Here is a 14295-nt window from a genome sequence, read left to right on the forward strand (position 1 = left end):
ATGTACAATGTACTACAGCAAAGACTTTTATAGCTTAACTATACCTTGTGTAAATATTTTCCCTCCTACTGAACATAACAGTGACATTCAGTTCCCCGTGCTTCTTTGTAAGAATCAGAATTCACCTTGGCTTTTTCCACCCTATACAGATTTTGACAGATTTGTTCTGCTGAATAGGAAAGAAGTTAACACTTCATGTGGATTTTTGCCCAGACCTTTTGAGGGGGTGTAGCCTTGCACTGCCAAGATGGTACCCTATTATTTTAAGTTCCATATTGGAAATTTCCAAAGGTGTGCAGGGACATGGCTGCTCTACAGCACTGCACTCCCCTCTACAGGCTATGCCCTGTGTTTTTGATGGGGATCAGGAGCTCTTCAGAATTGATCAATGCATCTCCTAAATCCCAGACCTTGTATTTGTATTTGTATTTATCTTTAGTCAGGTTATATGCAGCATAATTTCTTCCCTGCATGCAGGAAGCATCTATTACTCTGCTTTTGGAACACTAATCAAAGAACACTTTGTTGTCTAAACAAGCTGCATGTGGTAATTAAGTCATTAAGAGGTGTAGAACTCAGCCAGAGACCTGGTCAAACTGCACTTGGCTTTAAGCCTTGACCAAAAGGATAGAAGTGGCTTTAGTTTTCTGAACTTCATGCTCTTAGAACATGACACAAAACTGTCCCTCTTGTCATCAACTGCACCTAAAACCTGCCCTTCATTCACTGCATTTTACATTCACTTTCAGCACAATCCAGTGTGTGCTTCAGACACACACGTTGTTTAAGGAAAGACAGCACTGAACACACTGGGCTATTCTAGCTCTGTAAAATCTATCAGTATGAGGGAGACTTACTGGAATGGCACACAGACCTCACTGGAGCAAGAGACAGGACCTCACATTTTCAGACAAAGTTCTCAGGATTGGAGAAATTTCCACCCTCCTTTACCTCTGTCTACCAGGCGTTTTTTATGTATAAACAAAATTAAGCATCACAATTTTGATAAAATAAGAAAACTACAGTATTTTCATCTCTGCAATTTTGTGACAAAGATCCTGGTTTAATGTTTATGAAGAACAAAATGCTCAAGGAGCATCTCTTCATGAAACATTTTGCCAATTTCTCACTGGAAAGCTAAAGAGGGTGGAGGGAGGGTATAACATGAAGGTCATTTAAAAGGAAACTGAAAATAAATCACATCTTGAGAGCCTCTTGAGAACCAACCTCATATTTCACAGGGACAATATAAGACGAGATGGAGTTGAGAGTGCTGTCTGCTGAAACACATTGATTAGTTCACTCAGGTCCCTGCTGGGCAAGTGTCAACATCAGTGCCTTAATTTAGAGAGGTCCTGAGCTGTTCACAGCTTTTACTGAAGTCAGTGATTGCCTCGGATACTCAGAGTCACTGTAAGTCAGGTGTCTAGTGGCAGAGTGCAAAGAACTGCAGCAGACCCAGCTTCAGGTCATCAGCTGCCACTCCTGCACTAACAGTGGTGTGTGGACCAGTGGTTAGAGCAGGGGAGACACCGTGAGCTCCTTCTGGAGTAACAATCACCATCATTCCATCTCCCATCTGTCCTGCTCAATTTCAATTGTAGAAGCCATAGAAGTCTGCTGAGGCAGAGTCACGCTCCTGTCGGGTGTACCTGGGAATGTTCTACCAGATGCAGAGTTTGCTGCTTTTCCTGCTCAAAGCACAAGAAGAAGCTGCAGAGACACTGAGCTTTCATCAATGCCTCGGTCTGGCAGTTAGAGACATCAAATCGCAGTTTTAGACAACACCATTTTCCAGACAGCATCTTGGAAAGATGCTCCAAGAGTTTATGGCACCTGATGCTCGCACGGAGAAAGTTGAGAAGATGAGGCAGAACTCTGCACATTCACTGCTCCTGGAGCTGGGCTGTGCTACAGCACATTTGAATCACTTCTTACTCTGCAAGGGAAGTCCAAATATAAAGGTCCTCAAAGCTGAACCAGCTTGTTTTGTCGCGGCCATTCTCTAAAAGCTTAAGGTGTGTTCATGGTTTAGAAGCAGACAAGTTATGATAATTTGTCACTTTCAAAGGAAGCCTGGGAGGAATGAATAAGGTGCACATTGGTCTGATAATTCTGTCTTGATTGGAACATAAATTACACAACTCGTGAATCAGCCAAGAAGCTGATTGGAATAGTGCAGGCCCACACAAGGATGGTTTGCACAAGGAAGAAGAAACCACACCTATTTCTGTATAGCAACTGTAGTTCCCTCCATGCCTTGGTTTTACACAAGGCAGCCAGACAGCCACTGAACCAACCAGAGCCTCTTGAGTCACCCCTTGACTAAATGCCCTGAGTCCATAGTTTGCACATCACTTGGGAAACTCACCGTGAGTAACCGTGGGCATGAATAAAAGCCTTGCTGGGAACTGATTGTCTTTTCTGGGGTTCAGGGAGGTGAGTAATGTCAGGATGCAAAAAAACTTTGCTAACTCCATCTCTCAGGTCCCAGGGTACTTCAGTGATCAAGAGTCTTGGCTATTTGTACTCATTAATACAAAGATTGTACAGCTAAGGACTGCCTTTCCTCTCTCCTTCCGGCCTTATACAGCATTCCACATAGCTTCTCAGTGCAAACAATAAATAACAATATTTATAATAAAATTATATCTTCATATTATGGAGTATTATAAAACACAGTTCCTCAACAGTGCAGGACAAACTGAATTGTACTGGCCCAGAGAGGTGGGGCTGGACTGTTCTGTTGGGGCACAGCAAATGGGAGGGAGTTGCTGAAGACTTGGGCTTGCTGCTCTTATTATCACCATGTAGACAGCTGTAGACAGCTGTGTACCTCTGCTCAGAGACAAGTCTGTACAGATGCCAGGGCCCTGGTGCTGCCATGGTGCTCTGCAATACGACTGCCTAATAGTTACTAGCAAGCAGCCCAGTCCAAGGACATGTGCATTGTCTTGCGTCTGGGACTGCTCCTGATAATGTAAGTTTTGGTGACAGACAGATCCAAAAAACCCACACCTCTTAGAGGCCCCCTTGTCCCCCATGCTGCTTTTATGCACATCAATGCTTGGGCACACTTTACATCTCAGTACAGGTCAGGCTGTACAGCAGGAGTTGGCTGGCACAAGCAGGAGTTATCACCCATGTCAGATTCACTTCTAATGGCATCAAGACTGCGATGTAAACAGATCTGTGCACAAAGGTGACCTGCTGTTACCTCCCCCTCCCCCTCTCTCCACACCCCACCCCACCCCCCTGTCCCCATAGAAATTAGGGAGCTACCCCAGCTGTCCAGCACACCACAGCATCTGCCAGGCGACAGGGCTGTGAAGCAGATGAGCCTGATCACTGCCTCTCTGAGGGGTTTCACTGCGAGTTTTAAGTGAAGTAATTTGCATCCATAAGATTTTTCTCCTTCGCAGTGCTGGCATGATGAATAATCCCTTTCACTTTGTCCTCTAGGTAAGAGTTGCCTGCAACACATGCTGCACACAGCAGCACAGCTATGAGCTGGCTGAGGCTCTTGTTTGATGCTGGTAGTTATTCCCAATGAGCCCGCTGCCCAATCTGCTGGGTCAAAAGGAAGCAGTCCTTGACTATTTTACTTACCATACTATGCAGGTTGCACTCACAGAATCAAATAATTTCCTGTCCCCTGGCTTTTAGAGAACTCCTGCCTGTTTGAAAGTCCACCTGCGAACCCTTAAAACAGTTTTAGCACCAGTGCCTTTTACACAAAATCTGTGTTGCTAACCTCACACATTTCAAGGCTGTGCTACAGCACATTTGAATCACTGAATATCTGAATATCTAAATATCAAACATTTCAGACAGACAGCAAAGGGACACAACCAGTGCCAGATGACCTGGCTGTGGTGCTGCCAATACACACAGTGCAGAAAAGTCAAAGCAAGCTGTTTACAAAAAATTGTCACCACGGGGAAAAAAAAAATACAAAACCCGAAACTCAAACCCAAACAAAATATTTTAAAAACCGTCTTTCTGGCAGCTCCAAAGAAAATAAGGTATGATTTGTGAACAGCTCATCAGCACATCCATGGTTGAAAATCCATTGCTTGAAATTTCAAGCAATTAGTATTTCAAACAAATAATTCTACCAGTTCTACCTGTACCAGTCCAAAGCCTTCAAGTTTAAGCACCCTTACAAAAAGCAACACAGGGAGAATTGCAGTGCAAACAGCATACAGGACAAAAGCTGGAGACAAAACCTGGACAAAAGCTCTGCTTGTCTTGGAGATCTGCCTCAGAAAATTATGGGTGTTGGCAAATAAGCATGATTTCTGTCTGCAATCTTAACAGAAAATTCAAGGTACACACTGGCAAAAAAAACTTGATGAAAAATCTCAGGCAGGCTCAGCTACAGTTTGTAGCAACTCACCTCCTATACAGAAAGATGGATTCTCGTTAGCAGGAAGGCAAGCAAATGCAGGGGATGGTGCCCGAAGGGTCTCTGAGAACAGTTTTCTTTTGCTTTCCCCTTTTCCAGTCCCATATATTCCTGCCCTGCAAGTCCTTTTCCCTGCTAAATTTCAAAGTGTAATTTTTGGATCAAGGATTATTTAATAATCCAGGAATCTCTCAGAATACAAGTGCCACTGATGCTGTGACACTCAGGTGAGTTTGAGCATAGAACAAGACTATCTCCTGGAAGTGCCTGGGCACTGAGAAGAAATGAAATACAAGATTGTGCTTAAAGCCCTCAGCTCATACCCAGTCCAAGGAACCTGGCCAAGCACTTGGGATCACTGCTGGGGAATAAGTGAAGAAAGCACCAGGCCTGTTGCTGCAGGGACAACTGAACTACAACCTTAGTCTGAAACCCACGACAAAATGGAAATCAAAACACTCTGATTTTTTGTGGAGAACTGAGAGAAGGTCATCCCAATGGTGAATACAGTCACTTGGGACATGCAAACATGTACTGTACAGTGATTAAAACCTGTGATTTTTGGACTGTTCTCTCCAACCCTGTGGGCTTGATGAAATGCTTCCTTTAAAATAATAACCTTTTTTAGGGAATTGTCAAGCTTAGGTGCAAAGTTTCTGGGGGAGGGGAGGGGGGGGGCTGAACAAACATGTTAGAACAGATGTTCTCTGTATATCCTGCAAAGTTTTGGCTATCCCCCATGAAAAATAAAGACTGAGGCCATTCAGCAAATTTCCTGAGACAGACTTTGAATGGAAGGCTGCAGAGTTCTACAAGATTTCTGTCCAGAGATGGTCTCTGTCAACATCATCCTTCTTCTTTGCTAGGAAGGTACTTCCTGTGATTATGCTCTCAAGCATTTCAGGGTGGTGCTCACTTTTCACTGCCAAGGTAAACAACAAAATAAAAAGTCCCTGCTGGGCTACTGCGGTGTTCCCTAAGGGAACATGCTCTGCTGTAAGCCCTGTTTATTGCCACTGATCATTATGGATTTATCATGGATTGGAATTTATCACAGTACAGACTGGTCTTATAATTAGGGATGGGCATTTCAGCTCACATGAGCTTTTTGTTCTCCTGGGTTCATCAAAACCATAAATCAATTTCCAAACATAGGCTTATCTGAGAATTACAAAACAGTGTTAAATCAATAGATTGGTTTCCATTAGCATAAAGCTGGATTGGGCTTGTTCCTGTTGCATTTCTTTAGATCTGTATTAATAACACACAATAAAAGAGCAATCTGGATCTTATTTAGGTTCTGAAGGTGACAAAACACTTGTTATAACTGCTTGTGGCAAGAAAGTGTGTGAAACTGCTTCTATTCCTGTTTCTACTGCTATTTGTTTGTTGAACTGGTCCTCAGAAAGGCTTGAATCCTTCTTGGCTGCTGTCATGCTGCACCTGCTTTTCCTGGGGCACACGGGCTCAACCTGCCATGTGCAGGCTTGCAAAGCCCCAATTTAAATGGCACTCCTTTATTAGAGGATACATTCCAGAGGCATAAAATATTATTATCCGATACACATGACTAGAAGACTGCTGATCTCCTGCAGGACTGCAAGCACAAGATGGGACATGAGACTCAGTAAAATCATTCTCCGGAACACACCTCACGTGGCAGCTGGAAGCTTAGGATGTGCTGTCAGTACTGAGGCTGGAGACCCTTTTCTCTCACACTGCAAAAATTACTAAAGAAAAGAATGAGTCAATCTCATTATGACAGTAGCTCTCACTTCTTCAGTTGTCTCTTCTGTGGAAACATTCTCCTACATTGTCGAAATTATATTTCCAACACTTTTCTACCTCCTCCAGTCTTCAAGAATTTCTCGGTATCTTCCTCAGGACAGAGATATTAACAATCCTCTTTCTACTTCTTTCACAAATTTTCCTCATCTTCTATTTTTAGCAAGTAGTTATGGGAATTTATTAAGTCCTAGGTTTTGCGGTCATAGGAGAGAAGCTGTTATTTCAATTCTCATTGAAACAGAGATGTGTGAGTTTTTTCAAATGTAGTACTTCAACTGTGCCTGTATTTCCATAGGGAAGCTATAGGCGTCTTCACCAGAACATCTGTCTTGATTTGTTGGGTCAACTGGTTGTTTACAAAGAGACTCCTCTATATGATGTTTGCAGAAAGCAGTGCTCTTTTTTCAATTGGTCATTGAAAAAGTTTGGAGAGAGCAGAATGTCTACAGTGTGCTGCCTGCTCCCTGATGGTTATGCTGGAGACAACACAGGTCTTTGCTCTGTTCATGAGGAAGTTGGCACAGACTGAAATTGGAATCCTTTTTTTTCCTACACTGGGATTTTTTTTATGATCTTGGCCAAAAGGTGCAAGGTCTATCTTGCTCAAATTCTGCTGTTAAATATGGATTTTTATAAATAGTAATTATTTATCTCTTTCACAGTGTCTTTTACCTATATCTTGTGTTAAAATTATAGCATTTGTGGACTTGCTTCTAAGTTTCTCATCTACATCATGACCCTGGCACAGAATTCCTGACCATACAAATGTCCCCACAGAAACAGAACAGACCAGATCCACACAGAACAGTCACAACACAGACTCAATACTTCTCTCCAGAAACCATTTGGAAAAAAACAGATGCAAGGGTTAAAATAAGCCAGACCTCGCACTTTCTTTTTTGCCTTGACTCCGAGTCAGTTGAGAACAGACAATTGTAAAAGCTGGAAACTGTGGTTGGAGTCACAATGCAGTCAGAGACACACCATTTATCAATAGTTAGAATAAGAATAAATATTTGAGCAATATTACAGAAGCAAAAAGTCATGCATTACAGCTCATTAACAAGTGTTTTCCAAATTTTCTTTATGATCTCTCACCGTTCTTTAATCTGGGACAATCTTTTAGTTTGAAGCTTTCTTCTCATGTGGGTTTAAAGCATTCATGGTTATTTTGTTTATGGTCCCATAATCTCAAAATGGGAAACTTTCCAAGTTTCTCACTTTTCATTAGAGATCATGCTTCTGCAAGCAAATCTCTAGCCAGACACACCTTTGCCATACAAACCACAAGTGATATGCTAATTCCAACACAAAAATGTGTGTTCAAGAATAAAAAAAGAGATTTTTGACCCAGAAGAGAACAGGTGAGTGTGAGCCCTCTCATATTATTTACTTCTGCCTTGTAAGAACAGAGGTAGAATCTTAGAATCACAGAATGGTTTGGGTTGGAAGAGACGAAGAGACCTTAAAGACCACCTAGTTCCAGCCCCCTGCCATGGGCAGAGACCCCTCCACTAGACCAGGCTGCTCAGAACCTCATCCAACCTGGCCTGGAACACTTCCAGGATGGGCCATCCACAACTTCTCTAGGCAACCTGTGCCAGTGCTTCAACACCCTCACAGTAAAGAATTGCTTCCTAACATCTGATCTAAGCCTGCCCTCTTTCAGTTTGAAGCCATCCAGCTCTTGTCCTGTCACTACCTGCACTTGTCATAAGTCCCTCCCCAGCTCTCTTATGGGCTCCCTTCAGGTACTGGAATGCCATCATGAAGTTATCTCACAGCCTTATATTCTCGACCATGCAAATATTCTTTGGAATATCTGCCCATGTCTGCTGGTGTAGTAGCAGTAAAAAGAGAAGTAATAATAATATAACAATAATAAGACCTAATATTATTTTTTTAGAAATCATGCAGCTCTTTCATGCATGGCAGTCTTGCAGTTAGCTCATGTGTTGTAGGAACTCAGACAATCCTAAGCTGCCGCACCAATCACAATTCATTTAATTGAGCTGTCAATCTTTGCTATGATTAAAATGATGATGTTAAGGCAACAATTGTAGGACCAGCTCTCCAATATGCCAGAGCTTATGGAGATGATTTTTCCTTTCACCAAGACTCATTTTTGTGCAGTTAGGCAGGAACACTTCTTCATTTTCCCTCCTGACTTCTTTCACTCATTTCTCTTGATGATCCCAAGCTGGCTGAGGGTCACACTGACTTGCACAAGGGGGGGTTTCCTGGAATAGTTCACTATTTTTGCTAAACAAGTATTATATTTTGCTAAACAAGTATTAAAATTTCAGTTGCAATGAGCAAAACAACAAACATATAAACAAGGAATATTCAGAGAAACATAATGAGCAGCAGCTGGCTTTACTGGGAAAGCTTCTACATAATCTGGTTCCCAAGCTGCAAGTGACTCTTTTACTCCTTGCTCTCCCCAGTCAGGGACAGCAGTGGTTCTATCACTCCTTCATACAATGTGACCTGTAAGAGGATCTCATTTTACAAACCAGCTTTTCTCCAGTACCAAGAAGGTATTTAAAAATCAAAAGTAAAAGGATGAAAGATGGCATGATGGCAAATCCACTGTGTTCCAGCTGCTCACCTGGAAGGGCAGAACCCTGGTGAAAAAGGAAACTTTCCTTTCCAGGACTTGATCACTGACTTCAGACTAGCAGATTATTTTTTCTAAATAGTTCTGAGGAAAACATATGCAAGTGAACACTCAAAGCCTGGATCCAAGCTATTAAGAAGTATCTCTGCTTCCAGTTTTTGGCAGGTTTTCTGACTTGGCTCTGAACCTTTTGACTGTGCCCATCTCTATTTTCATGTCTCTGCTTGAAAAATCCTGTTTCTTATCCAAAGCACAGAAGTATTGCCGTTTCCAAAAGCCAGGTCTGTTGTTTGTCACTGCTTCTCAGCAAGATGACTGGCTGAAAAGTTAGTTGTTACTCAAACTTTTCATTTCACAGCCATTCAGATTCTCATTAATTTGCTTCCATCAGAAATTCGTCTTGTGAGACCTGCGATAACACACAGCTTTCTCTTATTAAAAACAAGGCATTCTGGGCTCATCCTCACTCCATATATTGTGTATTTCAGACATTCCTGCTGGCATGGAGCCTTTGGGGTATTTTTATTGTTATCACAGGGTTGCCAGATGCATGGTACGGTGTCTGCTTTCCTTACCCAGTGCCTGCAAAGGTGCTTTTTGGATTCTACTGTAATAATATCCATGATTAAAGTTGTCAGATGAAGGCTTTGTAACTACAACACCTCAAGGTGTTTTTAGTTTTCAGCATAAATTAAAGAGTTCAGAACAAAATATTTACAACTTCTCCCCAAATATTAAAATTTGATTAAGAAATCATTCTGTTAGGCACAATGGCAATATAAAACTAATGGATAAAACACAGTATAGGTGGTGATCTGAAGTACCCTCACTAACAAGTGCTTGCACTTTTAGGAGTTTCAGTATACTGACTTTACTGAAACCATTTCATTTTGAAAGATGAGGCCAAATAAGAACATTGATCCACTGTTCCCACTTCAGTCAGAACAGCATTTGTCTAAGCCTATGAAGAACACTGGGAGAGTCTTATATACTTTGACAGTACATGTGAAATTTTAAGCACATAAAATCACACAACTGTGCAAATTAAAGCTGCAAAGGCCTTCAATTAGGTTTCTTGTCTGTCTCTCTGTCCAAAGCCTACCTCCACGTTAATTATTCCTCACAAACTTTTATTTAAAATACTTTTAAAACTTTCCATGAGATTTCAGCGCATCCTGATGTGATGTGCTCTGTAACTCCCATACTTGCTGTTAGAAAATGTCTTGAAGTTCCAAACAAGTATCTTGAGCCAACAATCACTTCCTTTCTTCCCTTTTCAGTGTAACTCATCTCCTTTCTTGCTGTCACCTTTTACATATTTGAATGCTGCTGTCACACATGCCGTAAGAGTTTTCCACACCAAACTAAGCTTTTCCTGCTCCCGCAGCTTTCCTCAGACATTGAGCTTCCCAGACCTCCAACCATTGGGAGCTACCTCCAGCCTTCAAAAGGAGTACCCACGTACTTGAAGCTACACACATTTTAAGTTCTGTGCTGAGCAGGGGACTTCATTTCTAGTGTTGCCCAAGGCTGTCAAACACATGCTGGTCTGCTTTAATTGCATGACATTTCAGTTAATTACTGTTTTGATGGTAAATCTGGCAGGTTTGCAAATGACTTTAAAATCGTAACTGCAGGTAAAAACTACCCTATTTTGCTAATGAAGGACAACCAGTGCCAAACTGTTGTGAACCTTATCTACCTGACTGGCAGGCAGTGTTTAACTTTTAGTTTTGTAAGGTATTTCCTTAAGAGTGTAAGTATGAACAGTGTGTATTGGAAACTGGTATCCTGAATATGGCTGGAACCAAATTCATTTGCTAATGAACAGCCATGCCCAATACCTAATGCACAGTGAGACACTGATACACACATATATTTTCATCCATGAAGAGGTTCAATCCCCTCCGAGTACCCAAAATGTAGCAGAACAGCATCTGTGGCAGCTGACACATGCCAAGTGTATGCAATCAAGCAAAACATAAAGAAATCAACAAGCCAATACATGTGCATAAAATATTATAATGAAAACTTCGGCAGACAGAGACCAAGTGGGAATAAGATGGAATGGAAACAGAGACTAAGCAACTGCCAGAGTCAAGAGCAATTAGCTCACAGGTGGGAGGGCAGTGAACCATGGCTGGGCTGGTGTTAAAGGGGCTATTAGAATTACATGCTCCTACTTCTGTTCTGTTTACTTAACTGCAGCTATTTGCAGCGCCAGCAGAATCCTTCAGCTTTTCCTAAAACTAAAGCATAGTGTTTGCACAATGAAAGAACAACAAACTAGCAAAAAAAGACCAGCATCTAGAAGCAATACAAGTCAAGTTCACAATAACAAATCTACAGTTCCCAACACATAAACAACTTAGCAATAAGCAAGTCTATGATCCAATACAAGACAATTGTTTGCCGTGCATTGTGTGAATGTGCAATATTCAGAGAATATGTCTGTGTCAAGTATTCAGGAACTGTCAGGGACAAATGCAAACAGTATTTTAAAGAATTAGGAAGAATGTACTAAGAGTGTTCCTTCAATGCATTTTTTAAATACTTTACTTAGGCTCTCCATTTTGTAAAATCAGTGGAAAAACACACTCAACATTCCTTTGTGGAATATATTCTAAAGATGCTCTGAACACACACCCATCTTTTCATGAAAACCTTCCTGATATGGTAACCGCCCCTTGGGATTCCTCCACCTAAGCTGACGAATTCTCAGTTTAATTACCTACAGCACCAGTTTGAACATGGCTGTGGGACATAATTGTGGAGGGAATCTTGGAGTACAGCTGCACTAATTCTAGTAATGGCTTTAAGAGACCAAAACACTGAAGGCTGCATCTTCTACACAGCTGCTTCCCACAAAAAAACCACTTGAGCATTCAATCTTATCTCACTTTACTTACCTTTCTTCTGCCCACATTATGCAGATGAACAAAATTCTTACAAATTGATTAAATGAAATTAGTTTTGATATAAAATCATCAATTCCCATGAAATCACCTAAGCTAAGGATGAAAATGGCCCATGTGGTTCTGCTGTTTAAAAAATAAATGCAGCAATAATTAACAGCTGCAATGGAGTTTGTCATGGTAACCTCAGAGTGTGAGGTTTGATCCTCCACATCTGGATGGTAAATCATTGCAACTTCTCTGTCGTATCTGTGGGGATCGTTCTTGTACATAGGTTTATTTTAAAAAGTAAATCCTTCTTTGTAAGGAATATGTATGAGCCACATCTTTCTTATTTTGTTCCTCCTCAGTGGTATTGCTCCCATTCTCCTGGTAACACACCCAAAGTTATAAAAGTGCATCACTGAATGACTTCACCTCTCTGGCCCACTCCTGAGGCTTGGCAATATGCATGGCAATCAATCTTTGGTGGACTAGAATTTATATTAAAAGGAAAACTTATTGATTGTTTAGCTTCTTGAGGTTCTTTCAGCTTCTCCACTGCCTGGTGGACTCTTTAGAGTGCTGTACCTCAGGCTAGCTGTCTGGTGTCAAAGTCAGACTGCAGGTTTGACTGTGAAAAATCTAGAATAACGAGGCTGGCAGAGCTGATGGAGATCTGGCTGCAGCACTGAGCACAAAGGGTAATTTCTTCATTTGCAGTTTCACTGGCAGTGCTATGCAGGGATTCTGCCAGCATAAGCTTGCAGCATCTCTCTCAGTCTTGGCTTTTGAGATGCATTTGCACTTCTTGCCTGCAAGATGTACCCATGTTTACCTGAGAAACTGGACATAGGTAAGGAGAGCTATTTGTTTGTACTAAACGGAACTTAAAACTCCTTGAGAAGGCAAAACACCAAGACCTTTCAGTAACAGATACTGGCACAAACATTCTCTCTGGAGAAGAGATCAACCTCTCGTTGTCATTTCTCAGCTCTGCCTATTGTTCTTTGTTTGTTTGTTTTTGGTATTGTTAAACAGATCTTTTGAAAATCAGCAGTTACAGCTAGGCACATAAACTGCTTAGGCAAAGTAGAAGTAGCTCTTGCATTATAGTAGTATTTGAGAGAAAGCAGGTCTCTAGGTTTGGGAGAAAACCTTCGGACTAGGAAGTGTTAAACCAGAGCATTTCACAGCTTCTAGGCTTGATTTTACATAGTTAGAATCCTGCTTTAAGGGAAAAAAGTCTGACCCAGAATTCCTCACTGAGATGGAAAAGAAGCATATCACCAAACAGTGTAAACTGTAGGGAGTAGATGATGATATCCGTGATTAATCTTTGCACCCACATGTCACACATGATTAAGTAGAGTACACCCATATATGCACTGCTGATCCTGGAAAAATGAATCCCACATATGACTTCCATCATGTGAACAGTTTTAAGACTATCCATACCCAGTTTCACAGTCTCAAGAACAGGCAGGGTATACACCATGTAAAATTTAAGAGTGGTCTATCTGCTCATCTAAATCCTGAGGAGCCTTTCAAGAGGAAACTTGTCAGTGCATACCCTTGTGCTGAGTTACCACCATGCATTTAACAGTGATGAAATTGCTTATTCTGGCATATATTACCCATGAAATGCTTGTAATTAACTCAAGGAAAAAATGCACTAAACTTTAAAGCATCAAAACCAGAATAACTCTTTCAGCTGTGAATGAACTGCAAGATTTCTCATTTCAGGAGCGTCATGTAATATGGTATGGCATGGCTGTCATCAAAGAGGCTGATGACAAAGAGAGCTTGTTCAGTGTCTGTTGATGTGTGTGGTGGAGGTCACTGCAGCCAGGACACAGACTTGAAGTTACCTGGGTTACTGAAGGGAAAACATCCCATCAGTTAAAGCAGGTGGCATTTGCTAGCTTGGTTCACTTATTAGCATCAGTTCAGTGTTCCTGCACTCCACTTAAGACAAATGTTCTTCACCCAAAATACAGCTGCCATAATATGTTGAAAGGGAGACTGGTGGCTTTCCCACACAGTGCGAAACACACTCGTGCAGGCAGCTGCAATTCCAGTATCCCCAGCACTACATTAAATAATTCCATTAGCTGACTCCATATTCCACACTTCCACTAAAGCTCCATCAGGACAGCAGAGTTCTGCTTCCCTTCCGTTCAGCAGGAACTTTCTCAATGACTTCAAATGTCACAAGGGCTAAGCTGCCCTTCCACAGTAAGACAACACAATGACAGTAAAAATAATATAACAATAATCATTAGAACCCACAGAGTTGTAAGAAAATATTACACACTCATCAGTAAAGCTTTCTGTATACTTCTGAATACTTTCTGTACACTTCTGTGTAGAGAAAGAGACTTAAAACACAGTTATTTCAGATAGGGATATGAGTAGAAAATTTGCACTGAAATTGCTTTGGAAATGATTGGAACAAAAGCAATACAGGTCATAAACACTGAAAAATTTATTTTTTAACAAGCCATGACTAGCATAAACAGGATATTTCACTGAAGAAAAAGGGAGAAGTCAAAGAAGCTTCACTGCCCATTTTACTTGGTAAA

The sequence above is a fragment of the Motacilla alba genome, chromosome 6 (genome assembly GCF_015832195.1).
Source record: "Motacilla alba alba isolate MOTALB_02 chromosome 6, Motacilla_alba_V1.0_pri, whole genome shotgun sequence".
Taxonomy (NCBI): Eukaryota; Metazoa; Chordata; class Aves; order Passeriformes; family Motacillidae; genus Motacilla; species Motacilla alba.